This window comes from Aedes albopictus, chromosome 3 (assembly GCF_035046485.1).
Source record: "Aedes albopictus strain Foshan chromosome 3, AalbF5, whole genome shotgun sequence".
Classification (NCBI taxonomy): Eukaryota; Metazoa; Arthropoda; class Insecta; order Diptera; family Culicidae; genus Aedes; species Aedes albopictus.
In genome coordinates, this window is record NC_085138.1 from 275570094 (window position 1) to 275577774 (window position 7681).

The following is a 7681-nucleotide window of genomic DNA, read 5'->3' on the forward strand; positions in this document are numbered from 1 at the left end:
ATGATACAACACAGTCAAAAAACAGCTCTAGCCGAACACTGCGTAAAAGAGGACCACACGTTTGCTCTACAGGGAACCAAAATAATAGACCGAACGCACAACAGAGCTACGCTACCCCTATTGGAATGTTTCCACATATACAACACCCCACATACCGTCAATCACCGGACCGACGTAGAAGGCCTCAGTGCAATATACAGTGGACTTCTCCGTACAATAGCCCCTAGACACCTCCAGCAAACCCAAACAAACCCGTCACCCGCCGAACCTGCCTCGCTTCCCCACCATGAAACAACCGATAACCAAAACAAATAGGCATAGCAATAATAGTGAAACTACAGCAAACACACACACATACACACAAGCAAAACAGAAAGAGAGAAATCTCACAAAACACCATATGAACACATTAATTGTAAACATTACACACATATACCAGTACACAGTGTCTAGACGCCATGTCAGTGGTTGGTGAAGTGGCAACAACAAAAATTAAAAAATTCACCCTCAAAATCTACCCACCACCATCCAAAATCAGGTAAACCCCCAACAAACAACACGGATGAACCATAACACGCAAAAATAACAAAAACAAAACTTGCCGACAAACCATAAAGTTTATACCGACAGCCCACAGCCCAGCAACGGGCTATGAAACGCTAGCGGTACACCTATAGTGAGTAATTTTTGTAAAAAACATAAACCACAATCCCAACATAATAAATAAACCCAAATTTTAGACCTCCCTGAGGAAGGCCCAAACCAAGGGCCGAAACGTTGGAAGATATAAAGTAATTCCGCCTAAAAATCCATTTTGACCGGAAACAGCCAATAACAGAGGGACTATTCAACAAAACCCTGGTCGCATTTTAAATGAAATAAAATCTGGTGGCTGACGATGATTCCATTTTGACACCAATTTTGAAACATCGATGTGCTCGGGTTCAGGAGTTTTCAATGCAAGTGAAACCATTCTATGGATATCCCGCTCAGACACGCTGGACTCAATGTTCGATATAAACAATGAGAAATCTTCTGCATCCGAATACTCTCGATGCCGTACGCTTTCTACGTTGTTCACATCCATATCGCTTGTATTCATCGCATCGCACGGCAAATTTGTAGATAAGGGCGTAGAGTGTAATAAAGCGCGATCACTTGCAACATCGGTCGGAACAATTTTGGACAGCGTTTCCAATATTCCAGTCACAGTACTTTTGAGATCCCGTACTTGTTCGCCGATAGGCGTCTCATTCGGCAAATCACACGTTCTCGTACATATGCCGTAACTCATTCTCCGGAATTTATTCAAGCATGTGTCACACATCCAGACCATGTTCGTTTTCACAGCCATTGTGCACAAATCGTCTTCGCTCAGGCCAACGCAACCGATATGAAACGAACACGCGCACTCTCCTTCGCAAACGCTGTATGGCTCAGTTATGACATTGATGCTCTGAGAGCACTTTTTACAGATTTTTTCATCCGCCATTGTCACAAACTGTCGAAACACAAATAGAACAAGTTGCTGTAATAGACGTTTTACGTTCAATTCCGCACGTTCAGAATCACAATGAATCAAAAATATCCGTCTGCAGATATCACACTTTATAGCAATTCATGAATATCATTTTACCAACGGCTACAACAGCTCAAAAACCATTAATAAATCGAGAGCAACAACATCACGTTTATAAACAACAACGAGCGCATCACAAGAGAACATATGCATAGTTCAGCAAGCTGGATTAAAATTGTTATTTTTAGAATGCCCAAATCCTCAAAATGGCGTGGCGCTTTGCCTTATTCAGAAGTATTTTAATGCATTACCACCGACGTCGGTGGCATTACACCGGCAATCTTTTTTGGCATGAATTTATATGTCACAGCAACAGAGATTTCCTCCGTGAAAATTGAAAACCAAATATTATTGACATGGATGACCGACATAATTGTCGTTTTTTTATTATCAATAATTTGCAATTGCACTGCCAGTGTATGTGATGATACTTGTTTCAGATTAACTTTTTGACTTTGGCTTTAAAAGTTCTTTTAATATGTTTTTTTGAACTTTTAAACGGCTTATTTGTTTTCTTGCAACCTACAAACAGATCTTATCTATGCTGTGTAGTATACAAGAATATACCATAAAACCAAGTAGCATGTTCAACGTTTTAAGCAATGGTTTTAACAACCTCCTGTCCCTACAGGGCCCTTTCGGGTTTAATAGGGTTTTATCATGGGTTTATTAGAGCTGTTGAAACCACTAAGCTTTAAAACAAATTTTAACTGTTAGATTATAACAACAACTTGTATTCTATAAGAAAACTAAAAATGTTACTTGGGCATCATGGACTCTAACCGGTTACGTGACTATTAGCGGAAATTTACACGATTGTGACGTAATTTTACATAATATCTCATGTAAATATCCACTAACTCTAGCATTCCCTTTATGTGCATGATTTCTCGCTGAATTTTACATGAACAGTTTTTTCTGTGTACCATGATAGCGTAAAAAGTGGAAGCAGCGCGAAAAGCAACCAGTTCGATATAGTAGAATAATAGAATACATTTAGGCGCTGTACAAAAGTGGAAGTGCAGCTGCCAATTGGAATCGCTCACGTAGTGGAAAAAAGAGCTGTTAATTAGGTTAACTGGATAAGAATAAAAAAAACTCATAACGTCAAAGATTGCTTATTGATCCTCTTCGAGCATTGCACTTGACTCTTGTATGTAAAAAATTATCGGTCATATGAACGTTTTATGTTTGAAGCATTTAGATATAAAGTGAATCTTTTTTAACCGTTATGTGTCCGACAAACGTTTTGCTTTTATGATGAAGATTGCCAAAACAATTCATACTCGTGAACAACACGGGCCCGAGAATACTTGCACTTCTTTATTCGTGAGTAAACGAGGCTGGCAAGCACTCGCATGTGATTCGCGAAGTTTCGTGAGTTTTTTTTTTTGCATTTTGACGAAAAACGCATTTTAACGACTGGCAGTGCTGCTTTTCAGGAACAATGAAGTATAAAGCATTAGTTTATGTTGGATAATCACTGGATTTGCTATTATAATCACAATAAAATGCACTTCCCGCACCTCCACTAGTTCTTCACGAATAAATATTCATGAGTGTTTCTGTTTTTGTTTAGCTTCTTACTCACGAAGCAGGCGGGAGCGAATAAACTCACACACTGTTTACTCTTGCAATCGTGAGTAAACCTTGTGCTGGCTTTACACTCGCGAATTGCTTCATGATGAGAGTAATTTCATCACTGCTGGGTACCCGGGTACCCTGTCGGCCACATAAGTGTTAACCTTTCTTAATCTTTGGATCTTATGTCACAACCTCCACTGGTTATGCGCCTTAGTAGATCATAGTTATTGAGGACTGCTGGTTGAACAAGAGCCATCAACAACGCAGTTGAGACCAATGCAATGTTATGGTTCAACTCACAATTTATGTGTATTGGTGAAAGCGCCAATTGACTCTACAGAGAGTAAACAAACACTTCTGCACGCGGATGAGTAGATTAGGCAGGGAGAATTTGGAAAGATAGCGCACATTTTATAAAATAGCAGTTTTGCAGTGAAATATTGTGAAAATATTGTGCTTTTTGGTCTCAATGAAAAGGTAAGTGTCCTGAGCTAGCATTGAAGCAAATTTTAAAATAACTCGATATCAGATACAGTGGTGAAAATTCGAGTATTTCTTCATCTTCAATTGAAAACTCACACATGTGAGAAAATTTTGCAAGCTTGTATTAAAAATCCAAACTTATTTCCCCCTTATGTGGAATGGAGCAGAAGAAACGATTGGTTCACTGTGGGTGTGTGTAGAGTAGCGTGGCTCAAAATACCACATATCAAAAAAATCGATGGGTCCCTTCTTATTTCGATCTTTGTGACGCCACGATGCTCTGGTCAAATTTTCAGCTCAATCCGTTAACATTTGGGCGGTGCAAAACTCGTGATTTTCCCATACAAGCTTGAGCCACCCTAGTGTAGAGAGATGTTGGAAGAGGAGAACGCAGCGAGGACGGTCATGCTGCAGCATGGAACTCGACAGAACGAGGAACGATTCACAAGCAGCACGGAAGTTCTACCAGGGGCTCAACGCATCTCGCAAAGGCTTCGTGTCGCGAGCCGAAATGAGCAGGGATAAGGATGGGGGCAACTAGACGAAAGGACGGAAGTAAGGTGATCGGTGAGTCAACATCTTGAGAACTACACATTTTTCAGCGTACTGTTTTCGGAAAAGTTCTGTACTCCGTATATGGTGAACAAAAAAACTTCAAATTCAGTTCACAAGGTGGCGCTAACTTTACTGAAAATATTACAGATTAGCCGCTGTTTAGGAATAACATGTCAAATGTGAAGTAAATTCCTTTTCCTGATATTTCAACCGTGGTTTTAAATTTGATGTGGATGTTTTCGAAGGAGTTGTAATACGGATATGAATCTTCTTTTCAAATGATCTTTGGCTAAAATTTATACCAATAGATGGTGACGTAGTACAATTGATTTGATTTGGTAATATCTCAGTCCAACAAAAAGATACAAACTTGTACACATATAATTAGCTGGCCATTGTTAGTCCGGTAATATTATTATTATTAGTAAGAAGTTCTTTGAACAGGTGATAATGGGATGAAAACAATATTTTTGCTAATATTTTGACTCTGTAAAGAGATATCAACATAAAGACGGCGTGTTCAACCAAATATTTTCAGTTAATAATTACCGCATTTGATGGCATTGATGTAATTTAAATCACGGATACCTTGGTCTACATACAAGGTCTAGGAGTTCGTCCCGATGATTCTCTATGTAATTCTCTTAGAATTCCTCCCGAGAATCCTGTAGGGATTCGGCCCTGGATTTCGTTTGAAATCAAACTCAATATTCTACACATGATACTTTCTGGGATTTTTTCAAATATTCTCCTGAGGATTCTTGTAACAAATCCTCGCAGGGTTCTTTCAGGGGTTACTCCTGGAATTTCCAAAGGGATTCCTTCCATTTTTTCAGGGATTCTTCCAGAGTTCTTTCATGGGTTCCTGATGGAAATGCCTCAGAGATTTCTTCTGGGATTCGTCTGAAACTGTCTCCTGGGTCTGTCAAAAGCTCTTCCGTGGATTCAATAAGCGATTCTGTGCGACATTCCTTTTCCGATTTTTTACGGGAATCGTCCATTGATCCTTTCCGGGTTTCATATAGGGATGTCTACTGTAATTGATTCAGAGTTTCTTCCAATGTATTCAAAGGTTTGCCAAAGATTCTCCAGGTTTGTTTTTCTGGAATTCCTTCCTGTAGGACGTTTCATCGCATCAGTAATGTAATAACAACCAATTGATAATGCTTGTGGATGTTAAGGCCTACATTCGCGAGAATTCTTGGAGGACCTAGAATATATTTGCAAATCAAGACTCTACAGAACTTTCTTCCATTAACTTGTAGGATGCTTAGTCGGAATTGTCACTGTACCCGAGCAGAGGAGAATAGCAGGTTAATAACTACGAAATCACATAACCTGTTTTTATATCTTGTTTTGTTATTATTAAATTATCAAGGCATAGCTTTACCATAACAAATTTTGTTGGACAATCTCATTTTGTTATAATCAAGCTATTGATATACATTAACTAAATTACATTTAAATAACATGTTTTGTTGAAGTATAAGTTTAGTTATTGTTGTAGTATTGATCAACTTATCAGCAATAGCACAACAGTACCAAGTTTTGAAATCACAGCAACAATTCGACAATTATGATCTGTCCCTTTGTGTTGTTCCATTTTTGTAATCAGTTAAAAGGGAAATTCCTGAACGACTCCTTTTAAGAATTCCATAAATAATTTTTGGATAAGCACTTGGAAATTCTGGAGGAACCTTTCGGTAAATCCCTGGAGAAGTCTTCAAGAGAACTACTGGCGAAATTTTCTTAGAAATTCCGAAGTTAATTCTTCTGAGCAATTATTAGGATTCTTGGCCGAATCTTTTGAAAAACTCCTGGAGAATCCTTCGGAAGAACTCATGGTGAAATCCTCAAAGAAATTTTCAGAGAAATCTTAAGATGAACTTCAGGACTAATGATCACAAGAAATTCTGAAGAAACCCTTGAAGGGATTCTATGCAGGATTCTGGAGGAATTTCTAGAGGAGTCTTTGAAAATTCATGAAAGATTCCGCCAAAGAACTCTCGGAGAAATTTTCGGAGATTTTTGAAGTCATTTACGAAAAAGTTTATGACCGAATCTGTCGACAAATTTTTTAGTTGAATTTTATGACAAAGTCATTAGATAAACATAAAAGGAGTTTTTGACGGAATCCTTAGAGAAATAAATAGAGGATTTTTAGAAAAAAATATTGCAAAAATTTCTGGTGGAAGTCCTGTAGGAATCATCAGAGGAAGTTAAGGAGAAATTATAGCAAAATTTTTGGAGGAATTCTCGTAGAATTGAGAAGGAATATTCGACATAATTCTTGAATCCAGGGAAACATCGGAGGAATTAAAACAATCTTTCCAGGAAAATTGTAATAATCTGTACAATATTTCCAATATCCCAAAAAATTTCTGCAATACTGTTGAGCATTCTAAAAATTCTTCAGTTTCTATGCTGAAAAAAAAACAAAGGTCACACGTGCTCCGAAAACAATTCAAGTATAATAGTTTATAAATTACAGGTGGAAATCGAAGCGTATTTGATAATATAGAAATTACAAAAGTTCGGTTATCTTGCGACTTCAAATCTCTTAGAATGAATTAAAAGCTGAATATAGTATTTTTCGATCATTTGAAAATATTTCTTACGTCAGAGTGAGGTTCATATTATTGGCGGGTTTGTGAGACAAAGCGAATAAATTTATATAATAAGTATTATTACTTATTTAGTAACGAGTTGAATATCATAGCAAATTCTGCTCTAATAATATCAAAATTTGTTATTGAAATATTTTCCGAATTCACTGTTATTAAGTTGTTATTGAAACTAACAAAACAAGTTATTGAAATGGTTTTCCAGGAACAGTTTTTTGTTATGGAATTTGTTATTTTGCCGCTTATGACAGACAAGTTTATAACACAATATGTTATGGTAATAACTTAAAAATAATCGATTTTATTATTCAGTTATTTTGCCCAAATAACACAGCTCCTTATGCTGTTGTTATTCCCTTCTGCTCGAGTATAGGAACAGAAGTGTCAATTAAAAATATTTTACTTTTCACTCTCCACGAATTTGACATGTTGTTCAAATGGGTTTGGTTAAGTTCTGCTGGCTCCCCACAGTTGCAACAGCAAGTCAGGAAAACACATCCAGTCAATGGTCCAACCACCGGAAGCATATTTATGAAAACCGTCTACACCGCACTGGTCGCCATCAGTTTTTCTACGATCTTGTTACCGCTTCGCCATCAGCTGAGTGCGAAACCGAATGAATACTACCTACATATTTTATCCTATGGGGAGAATTGCTGTTTGTCCAGCAAAAGCCTCTTTTCTTGCTCTTTTTCTCATTTGCGAGTTCATCTTCTCAATGAATTTATGAGAATACCGATGAATGGGCACAGTTGGGGAAATTGAATGTTCATCCCGAATGGGCAACCGCGAGCGGAAAATGACCGTTGGATAATCCCCAAGCCATCGCTTCGGCCCCATCGTGGAACATAAACAG